Source organism: Pezoporus wallicus, unplaced genomic scaffold (assembly GCF_028554395.1).
Source record: "Pezoporus wallicus isolate ANWC-B61680 ecotype Strahan unplaced genomic scaffold, APGP_CSIRO_Pwel_v1 contig_6464, whole genome shotgun sequence".
In the NCBI taxonomy this organism is placed as follows: Eukaryota; Metazoa; Chordata; class Aves; order Psittaciformes; family Psittacidae; genus Pezoporus; species Pezoporus wallicus.
The window spans coordinates 1,533,288-1,547,578 of NW_026642130.1; the positions used below are offsets into that span (position 1 = coordinate 1,533,288).

Consider the following 14,291-nt stretch of genomic DNA (forward strand, 5'->3'; position numbering starts at 1 on the left):
AGAGAGCGCAATTCACTCCTAGCACACCACCTCAGCTAACCCACAGCAACCTCATTCAGCATGGCTTGAAGGTGAATACCTCACAAATATAAAGGTGCAGGGAAAGAAATCAAATTCACAAGACCTACATTTGCACAAGAATTATATTAGCCATTTGCAGATGCATTTCTCTGCATTATACTGAAATTTGACAGGATTCTGCCTTATTAATCAAAGACAAAGGGTTTAATTGAAGAAAGAGGCTTTAATTATGCTTAGCATATGCAGCACATGCTGGCAATCTACTTTCAATAAAATGGAAATGAAGACCCAATTGAGCTGAGCTGACCACCAGGAAGGATCACTGATTTCCAGCTGCAATGAGCTGAGCCCATTTGTGAATCAACCCCAGCAAGCATGTCCTGGCAGAGCTGAATTTCACAAAGCCACAGCATTTTAATGTGCTTTAACTGTAGCCTAATAAACTACATCTATATTAGTAAACTAAATACAGCCAGGGCATGGGCTCAGATGTTGGCCCAGGATTTTTAGTAAAGCCTTTGACGCAGTTTTGGCCAGACTAACTGTGCCATTCCCAGATGTGGTCTGAGACTCAGCACATGCCAGGTACCAAACTGAAGCTTGGATGTGGCCACTTGTTTGGGTGTGTTTAGTTGTATGTACTTAAACAGGACCATGACAGTTGACCTTTAAACCAGGGACCAGTCCTTTATCCCTTATGGAAATCTTCCAAAAAGAGCTTAGGGACAGGTATATAAAATGCAGGAGCTGGGAAGGGGAGGAATTAAATAATATTCTGTATTAACACAGCACTAAAATTAGTTGCTAGATGTAGAGCAAAAAATGTTTCCTGTCACTCTTCCCTTATCCACCAAAGCTATAACCCTGTCATTGAAGGCCACCAGATTTGTCAGGCACAGTTTGCCCTAAGTGAAGCCATGTTGGCTGTCACCGATCACCTCATTATATTCCATGTCTTAGCATAGTTTCCATGAGGATCTGTTCCATGATCTTGCCAGGCACCAAGGTGACACTGACCAGCCTGTAGTTCCTTGAGTCTTCATTTTTTCCCTTTTGAAAACTGGGGATTACTTTTCCACTTTTCCAGTCAGTGGGAACTTCACCAGATGGCCACAACTTCTCAAATAGGATGGGTAGTGGCTTGGCCACTTCATCTGCCAGTTCCTTTGGCATCTGCAGGTGCCTCTCAGCAGGTCCCATGGACTTGTGTGCCTTTAGGTTCCTTAGATGATCTTGAACCTAATTGTCTGCTATAGTGGGCAGTTCTTCCTTCTCCCATTCTTTACCTTTCCTATCTGTAACTTGGGCAGTGTGGCTGGAGCACTTGCTGGTGAAGACTGAGGCAAAAAAAAAATAGTTGAGTACCTCAGCCTTCTCCATATCCCAAGTAACCAGTTTTTGCATTTCCTCATAGAGAGGACCCACATTTGCCCTATCTTTCTTGCACTGCTTGTGCCCTGCTGTGTTGTCACTCCAAGAGACACCAGGGTGGTTGAAGTCTCCCATGAAAACCAGGGCTTTGATTGTGAGTCAGTTCCTTTCTGTCTCTAGAGGGCCTCAACCCCTCAGTCTTCCTGGTCAGGTGTCCTCTAGCAGACCCCCCACTGTAATGTCACCTGTCCCTGCCCTCCCTCTAATCCTGACCCATAAGCTCTCAGTCATCTCCTCATCCATCCCAGGCATTGCTCCATGCACTCCAGCTGGTCATTGACATAGGGAGGGACACCCCCTCCTTGTTCACCCCAGCCTGTCTTTCCTGAAGAACCTTTATCCTTCTTTTCCAAAACTCCACTCTTAGAAGCCATTCCCCCACATCCTCGTGATACCAGTAAGATCACAGCCCTGCAAATGAGTGCACGTCTAACTCCTCTTGTTTACTCCCCATGCTGTGTGCATTTGCACGGAAGGGGCATTGAAGTTGGACCCCTGATGAAGCTGACTTACTTGCTGGAGTTGCAGGAAGTCCTTTGTGCTGCTCTTAGGTGCTCTCCTGCTGACCTTTAATCCCTCTCCAGGCTCTGAGCATCTCTCACTGGCACTGGCATCAAACTGGGATGGATTGAGGTTCACCTGTCCCCATGACTTTAGTTTAAAGCCTTCTTCAGCAGCTTGGCAAGCGTATGACCAAAGATGCTCTTCCACTTCTCTGAGAGATGGACCCCATCAGCCCCTGCTCAAAGTGAGTTCCATGGTCTAAGTAGCAGAACCATTGGCTGTGGCCCTTTCCAAACCCTTCCCTTTGACCAGGCGGGTTGATGAAAAAAACTACCTGGGGTCCAGAGTCCTTTATTGCCAGCCTCAGGGCTCTGTAACCCTTTTTGATCCTCAGCCTGCTCCTCACTGTATCAGTGGTGCCCACATGAAACAACAGCACTGGATAATAGTTTTTTTATATGTGCAATATATATTTATATTCTAAAAATATCTTTTTGTGCCTTATTGCTTCATTTTGTGAGCTGTGTTGGCTTCAATGAATTATGCCAATGTGAAACTGGTATCCTGAAATGAAAGATGTGGCTGAGGAAGCAATTTTAAACTGGTCATACCAGCAGCTGTATGATTATCTTCCTGTAGTGCTGGACACCTGGACACCATTGAGAGCTGAAGCTGAATTCAGGTACCACGTTGGCTCTGACACAGAGATAACTTCATCTTCAAGCATTGTGGCTTTCAGGCTGTGGGTTTGTTTTCTTTTATTCTGGCTCACCACTGGCTCAAAAAGAGTTATTTTTCTCTCCCTACTGATCAGTGAAATAAGCACTAAAAGAAGACTGTGCATTGTAGGCCAGCTACCTACCCTTCTACTTTACAGGTTTTAAAGAGCTTCTTCATATGTAGCTCCATAATTTTCCAGACTTTCAGAAAAGATAGACTCAAGCTATCTGTCAGGGTCATAAAATGCAGACCATTGTACTCTGTGTCTGATCTAACAGACAAAGCTGGAACTTGCTTTCACACTGGTGCCAGAAATAAATAAGCCAACGCACTGAGATGCAAGCTCAAATCCACCTTACCCTCCTAACTTCTGGGATTCTAAGTACATTTTCAGAATTCTTGTATTTCTCTCTGATATTTTGAAGCTCTACCAGATGGATGTGTAAAACTGAAAAACATTTAATCTTACATTTAAGACCTAGTTATACAGTATTATTGTCTCTAAATACTGCAGCAAACTGATGTAATGAGCACTTTCTCAAAGCAAGCTCAGAGGAGAATAATATTCCAATGCAGAGACACTTTTGGAGAGAAAGCAAATACCTTCTTTTGCACTCCCGACTCCCCAAGTGCCTTGAATACATGTAGTTAGCTCTTTCTTTATCACCAAGGGGTTTTTATTCTTTTGCAATATGGCAAGCTATTTCTTCCTTCTTAAATTTAGTTTAAGCAGCAGTTATGGCACAGTGTGTGGCTTCTTGTGATTCTACTGATGTTTCTGCAAATGATTACTTAGTGCAGTGCATTATTATTATTGTGGACAATCACTTACAAACATCTGTCAGGGCTTACACAGGTACAGCTGAGCCTGCCTTCAGGCAGAAGGATGGGTTAGAGGTCCTTCCAAGTCCTATTTTTATAATACTCTGCTGGTTCAGTTGCCTGGTTTTCTCGTTTCTCGAATGTCTTCAGCACTGTATGTCATTATCTGCCCCAATCATCTTTTTCTTTTTTGTGATGCCCTAATAATGAGCTTTTGTCATGTACAATGACTACATCTTATTCCCCCTCCCCGCCCCCCCTTTTTATCATAATATCATCTGCTTGGGATGTTCTGAGGAAAATGCAACAAGCTATGATAAATCACCTTGTCAAGTTACACAGTAATTCAAGCTGTTGCTGAAGTTACAGATAAAATCCAGCAAGAGGCTTTGCAGGGAAAAAAGGTGGGGGGAGGAATTCAGTTCTTCAGAGCCTGCATCTCTCCTATGTCTATAATGAATCTATGGGTGGGATGAAATGTGGGGGATGTGTCAACCTTGCTGTTGTTCCTAATGAATCAAGAAGCTATTTTGAAGAGTTTCTCTGTCTCTCAGGAGCTGTTTCCATGTTGCAACATTGGAGATGCATTTTGATTCACTCTGCGTTTTCAACCTGCACCTGCAGTGCAGTAAAATACGTTAAGTTCAGATTGGTGCGTGTTACCGGGTCGAAGGGTTGGGCAGACCTGGCTGCAAACTTCATAGAGCCCTTTGCAGTCTGAGGTTTTACAGCAGCCACAGAAAGCAGAGACAAATACTGTCAGTTTTGCAGATGTTGTCTCTGTATTTGTTGTCAGGGACCTTTGAGGGGAAAAAAAGCTTTCTCTTTTTCTCTTAAAGAAGATGATTGGGGGCACAAGTGTTCACAAGACATTAAGACCAGTTAGTCTGTAAATAACAGAAGTCTTAGATTTTCCCTTTGTAGTTCCTTCAGCCAAAAAATGACTTTTGGTAGAGCTGGAGCACACTCCTTTCATAGCTGCTGCATCTGCTTACAAATAAAGAGTGAAGGCATCCCTTGAGAGTGAAGGACTTTGCTTTGAGATGAAAGGAAGGGGACATAGGAAGTCCAAATATCAGGGCAGGCCATAGTATATATTTCTTTTCTATGACAGCAGCCATCTTAAACTGAAATCATTCTCTGAATTGCAGCTCCTCACAGCAGATGGGTAGGAAAACTGCCTGGATACTGAGCTGTACACAGAAATAAAAAGCAGAACAGATCCATGATTACAGATAAAAGAAAGAGCTAACTTTTAAATAGTTTTACTGCCAGTTCCCCCTCTCCCTTGATATAGCAATGTTTCAATAGTTTAATACATTAGTGGAAAAAAATAGCACCCAGAAAAGACAGTATCCAGAGGAATTAAGATACCATTATTTATAACATCCAGAAATTGTCTTTGTATGAGGACTGTAAAAGAAGCCCAGTGTGCATTAGCGCATAAAGTACAGTCTGAACCCGTCCTTGTGTACTAAATCATGCCGTACGTTTGCAGGTGCAGATGCTCCTTTGTCCATGCTGATCACTTGTTAGCATGTCCTTGGCACACATGGGACTCATTCTGGCAGTAGCCTGGGCAATTCCTGGCCACAGTGAACAAGCTGACATAGGCCAAGAACCGTTCCCAGTATGTGATCTGTGCATGGAAACCCATCTTCAGGGCCTAAGAGAGGTTAATAGATGGATGTGAGCTGCGTCACAACATTTTAGCCTCTCGGCCACAGTGTGGTCTCAGGTGCATTTTATGAAATAGGGGAATTGATGCGCACAAAGATGATGATTTTCCAACAAAAGATGGTTTCTTGTAATCACCCTTTGCAGGGAAAAAAAAACACTATTAGATTACCTTTACACATGTTATTAGCAAAAATAGCATTTTGGTTGAAGTTGGACTGGGTAATAGATACACTTTGAGCAGTGAAACAGCAGGAGAAATGCTTGCTATGAAACACAATTACAAATCCCAGCTTTGCACAGATGCTTGTATGGGGCCTGTGTTGTGTAATGCCAGATGCGAAAATATCCCTTTGTTCAACAGTTCAACACAGTTTGTTCAACAGACGGTGACAATTTCGTATCAGATTCCTTCAGCTGAGCTCATATATAAATTATTGAAATGGCCTGGGATTTCCCTGCCTGAGAGATAGCCTTGTTTCATCTGTGCTGCATACCTAGAGTGGAGGCCGGTGGTGCTCTCTCTCTCTGTGCCTCTCGGAAGACAGCTACAGGCAGTGCACTCCCAATGCTTTAGAAATCTCCAATCAAACCTTTCCCTCAAGGAGAATAAACATTCCCCAGGACACGCTGCAAGACTCAGCTGTTTCTGTGTCTCTTACAGGAGTCAAATGTCATTGGTCGGCATTATTTAGAGAAAGCAATGTTTTTTTTTTTCCATTCTTTTCCTGATTAAAAAAAAAAGAAATCACATGTGCATATTTTGGTTTCATCTAGCTGAGTTTTTAAGTCATTGCAGAAAACACTTGTGGTCTGTTTTCCACCCTTGTGTGTGCCCTCCTAACTGCCCCTCCTATACATGCTCCATGATGCCTATTTCAGTTTGTAAGCTCCCTGGGGCAGAGACCCATCAGTCCTCATTATCGTGACACAAGCCACGCACACCCTTCCTGCTATATATATAAAATAATCTTGAATATAAAAACAGGGTTGTCATGGTGATTTGAAACTCCCTGAAAGCTTCCTGTAATGCAGTTAATCTTATGCACATATCTACACTTATTTAAAATCAACCATATGACAAGTCACCTTATATGTAATGGCATCCAACCCACCCCTTAGGGAGTAAAAAAATCTGCATAGGCTGTGCAGCTGCCTTTTTGGGGGAGTAGTAGTCTGAGCATCTAACTGCTTTTGACCTCACCTGGCTGCCAGATGCTGTCAGCTATTCCTACAACCATGCAAACAATGCTCCTCATTTATAATTTACAAAATACAAATCATGGCTTTTTGTTGGGCTTGGGGCTCACCTCTGTATAATTAGCAATGACACCTCAAAGTTCAGCACAAGGGTGGGAAGCTGCTGATTTCTCCATGTGGTCTGTTCCTTAAATACTCAATTAAGAGACAACCATAGGAGGGGAGGGCAAGGGGGGAGTGAAATTAATTTTGCCATCCCTGTAGAGATGCTCTGTAGAGAGCAGTTCAGCTCCTGTGGAAGTGGAATAGGAACAGGTCTTGAGAAGTCACTGTGAAACACAAAGGAGGTAGAAGTATTAATATTTGCTTTTAAAAGTCTGAAAGTTATGTGACTTCCTAGAAGAGAGCCATTTCTGTACCCATCATTAAGTGCAAGAGATATAATTCTTTCCACATCTGTATGGAAACTTAGTCTGTAGATAGACTAGATGTTACTAATGTTGCACAATACAAAGGACCACAATAAAATGAAATTATGACTTCATCTTAAAAGCAAATGTACTGTAGTTCAGCTCTGTTTTGTTGGCTGTTGTGCCCCTTGAATGCTAAAAAGCCCCAGACACCTTGGATGTATTAAGGTTGCCAGTCTGTAGTTGGTTTGTTTTAATATTGTGTTAATGGAGGGCTCTCTTTTTGAATGTCATTGCATTTAAACTGCTAAAACAGTTGTATGTGCAGTACCAATTAGCTTCTCAAATAGTGATTGGGAAAGAGGAAATAATAGTTATTTTGCAGCATTTGCTTCAGACAAAGACTAAAACGTGCTCATGTTTTCAGGAGTTTAGCAGCATTGTGAGGAATTACCTGTCATGTTCTGGTGCTTCTATTTACTGGGTTCCCATGAGGCTGCTGAGCCCATATTGCTCTTTCCACATCCAGTCAGTAGATGGATTGGTCTTCTGTCTTCCTCATTAAAGACTGAGAAATACTCCATCCATCTCAAGCCCATGTGGTTTTCCTTGCTGTGTTAATCTATCAATGAGTATTTTAACCTGCAGCTGGTGGTCCTTAGTCTTGAACACATTTTATTACCAAAGGAACCAAACTCTAAGTGTGTTCCAGCAACAAGAAGTCCAGTTTCAGTAATCCTAGAATTATTAAGTCATAGAATCATAGAATGGGTTTGAAGGCATCTTAAATATCATCTAGTTCCAGCCCCTCTGCCACGGAAAGGGACATCTTCCACTAGACCAGGTTGCTCCAAACCCCATCCAACCTGGCCTTGAACACTGCCAGGGATGGGGCAGCCACAGCTTCTCTGGGCAACCTGTGCCAGGTCCTCACCTTCCCTTACAAGGAAGAACTTCGGCCTAAGATCTAACCTAAATCTACCCTTTTTCAGTATAAAGCCATTCTCTCTTGTCCTATCATTGCTTGCTTTTATAACAAGTCCCCCTCCAGCTTTCTTGTCAGTTCTTGTACTGTAAGGCTGCTATAAATTTCATCATACGATGTTCAGTGCAGGGTTTGTACCTTTTTTAGTGTGTAGGGGGAACGGGGGGAAGAAGGCAGGGGTATTTCAGTGATCTTTATTTATGGTCCTTCAAACAGCGTTGTTCTAATTTCAGTTCCTGTGACTGTGCTCACTGTGGTGTTAGCATCAGGCTAGGTTTTGCTTCTTTCAGCAACGCTGACAAATGAGGACTTGGAGCAGATTTTGTCCCTCTGATAATAGTAAGGGAGAATTAGCAACACTTCTCTTAATTATCTCCTTTGGAAAAAAGGGTTATGCTGAAAGAAAAAGACAAAGTCTGCAAGATCAGGCCAATTTATGATAAGAAAAAAGAAAATGTAATCCTTATATTCAGCGAAAGCCTGGTATCTCTTATGGTAATGCTGCCCTTTGGGGAACAAGCATAAAGGTGTGCAGAACTCAGGTTGGGGGGTACATTTGGTATCAACTTGGTTTTCCTGCCTTGTTAGCTGTAAAAAAAAGGCAAAACACTGGGGTTTGTGTGTTCTGGTTTTCTTCCTTGTGGCCACTGAAGACAGGGGAAGGATTAGATGAATGGAAAAAAAGAAATATTAGATCTGAGAAGGCTATTTTTTGTTCACTCCTCCATTTCTTTTCCTTTTTCTGATTTCTCTATCTACTAGCAGCCCTGAACTTAAACAATGTCCTGAGATCTTCCATGCTAGGGAATTGTTACCAGTGTTCTTTGTCATGGTTTTGGCCCAAAGCAATGCGTGCTCTACCCAGAAAAATCTGGACATTTAGCTCTTTTAGTTGGACCAGCTGGCCTCTGGAATCATGTTGTTTACTGGCAGAAATCTGGGCCATTCATTTAAAGTAGTTGTGATATAAGGACTGGACTACATTTTCCTCTTTTCCTTCTCCATTCTTTATGCTTTAAATTTCTTACCTTTGTTTGCTATCATGTCTTCCTCTCCCTTCATCTTCCTCACCTTTGTTCTTTGCTTGCTAACATTTGTTAGTATATATATAGTATTTCTGAACTGAAAAGCTGTCATGCAGTACCTTTATTTCTTGGATAGCTAAGTGCTTTCTCTGTTACTTAGTACTGGGTCTGACAGACACATGCCTCTGGCTTATTAATCTCACAGAGTGAGGTTCATTAGGAGTATGTGCTATTAGAAAACAGGAAAGTGCTTACTTATAATTGCTGTTCTCTAAAGGTTGCCTTGTCTGTGGATTCAGATTCATCATCATCTTTGTTCTAGAAAGTGAAAATCTGTTTTTGCTAATAGGGCTGGCCCTTATCAGACCAAGCAGCAGTCAGCAATGGCTTTAGGGGAAGACCTACACTGCTTTTTTTAAAGTACTCCTAGATATTGCCTTTGGGATAGGGCGTATCTGCTTTCATACTGAAGACCTGAAGGTTGGATTCAAAGGTCCATGTTGCACCACATGGATAAAGCAAACGTGCAGATATGATCTATTGCCACAGACTCCTGCAGGGGAACTCAGCAGACACATCCTACTCTATTTCCATACCTGGGTTTTCTGTGCTAAGTATAACCCTCATCTCTAGGTATTGTCATAGAGAAGCAGGGTCCTCTGCATTACTCTGATGTTGTTGCCTCTGCATGCTTTGCCAGGTTGCTGCATGCAGGGAGTGAGAAAGTCAAAAAAAGCAGCAGAAATCTCAAAAGCAGGCAGACTTGCCATACTCGAGGTAGCTCTGTTATCCTCCTGAGATCCTATGCCAAGGGTGCTTCCAGCCTAACTTCATGCTGCAAGTGATTTTGCTGGGCACACTTCACTGAGTGCCTCGTATGTAGGTGTTCTATGTAGGATGTCCATATAGAACATCCATATATAGGATGACATGTAGAATGCTCTATAGTGGCCTGTTGGTGTTCTGCTTTGATAGTGGTACTTAGGGAATGGGAAAGCTCCTTCACTGGGTTTTCAGAGTCAGCTTTGGAACAGATCACAGACAAAGGGAGAAGCTGGTAAAGACCTAGTTAATAGACAGTCTGTGGGAGAGGGTGACACTGTTGTATTAGTGGATGTCACTGCCAGGGAGAGAGAGACAGCTTATTCTTAAGTGATGCCCCATCATTGTTGTAGATGCCCCATCCCTTTAGGGGCATGCCTTTAGGCCTGAGAGCCCTCGTCCCCAGGGTATCAGATGAGGAATCTCATGCTGCACTCTTACAGGCAACCTAAAACTGTCTCTGGATGGATGATTGGGGACCATAGTCTCACTGAGGGTGTTATTGTGGGGCAATTTAGATGCAACCTGAATATGCTTGGAGGCATGTCTTCAGTCATATGAATTTTCCTAAAAGAAAAAGGTCAACCCAAATGAAATAAGAAGTCATTTTGCCTCTCACTGGGAGCCATACAGCACAGCAGTAAAAAGAAGTTGCAGAACAATCACTAAAATATTGCAGAGGAGAGGGTTTAAGGGGTCCAATAACTTAAGAGAACTCCATTCATTATATTTTCCCACTAGTATAACAGTGGAAGATGAGCTGAAGGTCGTAACTATGTGTGTGATGCTGAGATAACAGATGACTACTTCTAATGTTTTGAAGGAAACCTGAAAATTACTTTCCTTTAGAAAAAAAAAACACCTTTTCAGTATAACCCTGAATTCAGTCCATTCCCCAGTATGCTGGGAGATTCATGAACAAAAAGGGTCTGATGCCTTCACAGCTTTCTGGTCTGAAGCAGCAGCACTGGAAGTATTCAGAAGGAGTCCCAAATTACTGCCAAGTACCCAAGCACATCCTTCTCAGGGTGTGAGCAGAGGGACTACAGCTCTCTGAGAATTCCACAACACCTGAAAGGTTGAGATCAGATGGCAACAGATTGCAGCACAGGGAACGCTGCTTCGATCTGGGGATGAACAACAGTGAAATGCAAGCGGTGTTTTAACGGTTTGAGTTGCACGTTTTAACTCTGGGAAGCCAGGGAAGTCAAAGGCAGAATTGAAATGTGAATCCCTCAACCTGTCCTCTTGTCATTATAAATTGCTGTGGTCTCTAGCAAAGCCGTCCTGGGCTGTTTTGAAATGTATAGCTATGTGAAAGGTTGTGGCAAAAGATTATTTAAGAAACAGTATGCAATGATCTGATAAAAGATGACAACATAATTAATATCCTCAAGGAGGCAGAGTTAAAGCTCTGTGAGCCTCGCATTTCTCATTTCCTGACTTTTGAGTGCTTAACTGTGCATATTTAATGTTATATTAAAATAAAGGAGAGGTGCATGCTATAAGCAAATAGTCCCTTTCCTGCGACTTGAGGATATTGAATTATTTCACGGAAGATGCATTGTTTTGATGGTATCTGCATGATGTGAATTGAAGTGACATCAGCTTTGATCCACATTTATAATTCTAATTTATAATATCATATTAGTAAATTGGGCCATGCATTATGCTATCCAGTATCAGAGTACGTGATGCTTTTTGGCAGACATGAGCTAAATGCTAAATCGAAAAGTGTTGTTCTGGTTGGAAACAAAAAGAGGCCGAGGCTGTTTTGCTGCTCTGCAATACAGTTACATGGAGTGACTGGTTTAGAACTGGGGAGGAACTGGTCTGGGGGAGTGACCTAGGATGTATTAATAACTTTGCTGCTGGGGATGTTGGAGCTCTGTTAATGTAAAACTTATCTGAAATGAGGTAAAGCTGCTTAGAAACAGATTTCCAAACATAAGGGTGGGTAGTAACTTTTTAAGAAGCAGTGAGGAAGGGGCTCAGTGGAGATTATTCTAAGAGATGTCACTGAGACACACTGCAAATGTTTCCTCTTATAACTTCTCAAAAGAAAAAGTGAATTCACAGCAAGCATCCTAGGTGGAGTGTCGCCGGCTTGCTCTTTAATCTGCCTTGCTGGCTGTGCTACCATCTTCCAGCTCCAGCACCTCAGGTGTAAAAGTCACAAGTCTGCACAGCCTCGCAGATGGAAGATCAGCATTAAATAATAAAATCTGAAATCAATGCTCAGCACTTGGCAGAGGTGGAGTACCAAGGCGGTGCTGCAGATAATGGCAACGCTGCTGCTCTTGGTGTCCATTACCCTGTGCTTGCTGGCAGACTTGTAAAGATGTGTCTGAGGGTGCAAGTTATTTTCTACGCTGCATGGAGGGCGTCTGCATGAGCACGTCTCTGCTTGAACTTGGTGGGGTTAATGGGGGCCGTGAACCATGATGACAGCTCTGTTCCATTTTGAATGGATAAAGTATTCTCTCATCTGCATGCTGTCAGAGCACCAGGGCTTTTCCCTCACCTCCAGACCTTCTCTGCATACCAAACACCCATGAAGATGCTATCAGACCCTTTGTTACCAAGCAGGACCGACCAAGAGACAGCCTTGTCTGTAGGAAGGGAGCCTATGTGTCCAGGCTGCCAATCCTTCCTTTTCCAAAGTTATTAGATGGAAAAGATGAGCTCCAGGTGCTGGAAGATTGTACCACTTGGGTTATTGTCATTCTTTCTTCATGGAGTTGCGTACCCTGCTCCTTCAGTAGGTGCATCACAAAGTGTGCTAGTGCCACACCTCGGAGAGGTTGAGCAGCTCTGAGAAATGTATCACCTACTTTCTGGCAGAGAAGAAATCTTCTCTTAGAGATTTGGAGCAGACTTGAAAAGGAGTGAGGGACCCTTCTCTGTAGATCCTGTTGACCCCAGCACTTTTCTGGTATGGTGGAACAGGCTTTGCAGATCCACCTGTTTGACCAGGTTAGGATGAAGAGTTTTTGCTCAGGCCATCTTCTCAGGTGCTCACTAGCAAATTGCAGCCATTGAGGGCCTTGCTTTGGTCTCTTGCTGCTTGTTCTGGAACATGCACAGAATCATAGAATCACAGAATGGTTTGTTGGAAGGAACCTTAGAGCACATCTAGTTACAACTTCTGTCACCTTCCACTAGACCAGGTTGCATAAAACCCCATCCAACCTGGCCTTGGACGCTTCACAACATCTCTGGTCAATCTGTTGCCAGTCCAGGTCTTCTCTTAAAGATCAGGAAACTTCATAATCTGAGGACCTGAAGCGTGGTGCCACTCCTCGGAAGGATTTACAAGACCTCATGGTGGCTGATGATATGGGATAAGGAGAGATTTAGATGACATAGAAAAGCCTGACCAGACCAGAGGAAGAATGTTTGCCCTAAACACTGCTTGGATGTGGCTGTGGCCAGTAAAGGAGAATGGAAGGGTTTAGGTTTACTTTGCTACTACACCTTTAAACCTTGAAAGGTTGATTGAGAGGCTACACTATTATCACATGAAAAAAAAACCCTACAGTGAGAACAGAGTCAAACACCCCACTTTGGTAACATACTTCCATTAAAATACAATCAGAACAAAGTAATAATTTATAAAGCCAGAATTATTTTCTGGTTACTGACAGTATCCTGGCTATTGTCTTCTGCTATATTTATACCTCTGACAAAGAGGGCAGCTGCACTGATTGCCAGGTGTCAAAATAAGAAGGCCAAAAAGCTTTCATGTGATGTAAACTTTGGAGAAGAAATTACTGTGAATGCAAAGCACTCGAGTCAGGACTCTTCAGTACTATCACTGCCTCTGCCAGCAGACTGCTATGTAGGACACTGTGGCTTGTTTTCCCTTCACGCCTAGTTTGCACCAAAATAACTCCACTGACATCAAAGGCTCTACGTATGATCTTCATCAAGGAGAGGAGGAGGAGGAGGAACAGGAACAGACATTTCAGGTGCAGTCGCATGTCACAGTCAAAAAACTCGCACAATTGTCTGCTGTTGGAAGAGGTGATCCTGACTTCTCTCTACTGCTGCCCCTTCCACCCCTTCTTTTTCACTAGCACTCATGTGGGACTGTGCTGAGCCACTTCACAGATTTAAACTGGTGGAAAATGTTGTACTCTTTTGTGGATTAGTTTTCCACTGATACAATTCCCTAGGCAAGAGCCTAGGGAACCATGGGACCTGATGAAATCCATCTGCAGATCCTGAAGGAGCTGGCAAATGAAGTTGCTAAGCCACCTGCCATCGTATTTGAAAAATCATGGGAAATATAACCCCCATTTTCAAGAAGGGGAAAATGGATGACCTGGGGAATTACAGACCAGTCAGTCTCACCCCTGTGCCTGGTAAAATCTTGGAGCAGATTCTCCTGGATGGCATGCTAAGGCACAAGAAAAACAACAAGGTGCTTGGTGACAGCCAGCATGGCTTCACTAAGGGGAAGTCATGGCCTTCTATGATGGGGTTATGGAACTGATGGACAGGGGTAGAGCAGCTGATGTCATCTACCTGGACTTGTGCAAAGCATTCGACACTGTCCCACACGACATCCTTGTCTCTAAATTGGAGAGACATCAATTTCATAGGTGGACCACTCAGTGGATAAAGAACTGGCTGGATGGGTGCATGTAAAGAGTTGTGGTCAATGTCCCA

At 43.0% G+C, this 14,291-nt stretch overlaps 1 protein-coding gene across 4 annotated transcripts in view; it reads left to right on the top strand.

The window, feature by feature from the left end:
- MSRA (methionine sulfoxide reductase A) overlaps positions 1-14,291 on the top strand; it is a 277,903-nt gene that overhangs the window by 236,251 nt on the left and 27,361 nt on the right. The window lies entirely within an intron of this gene.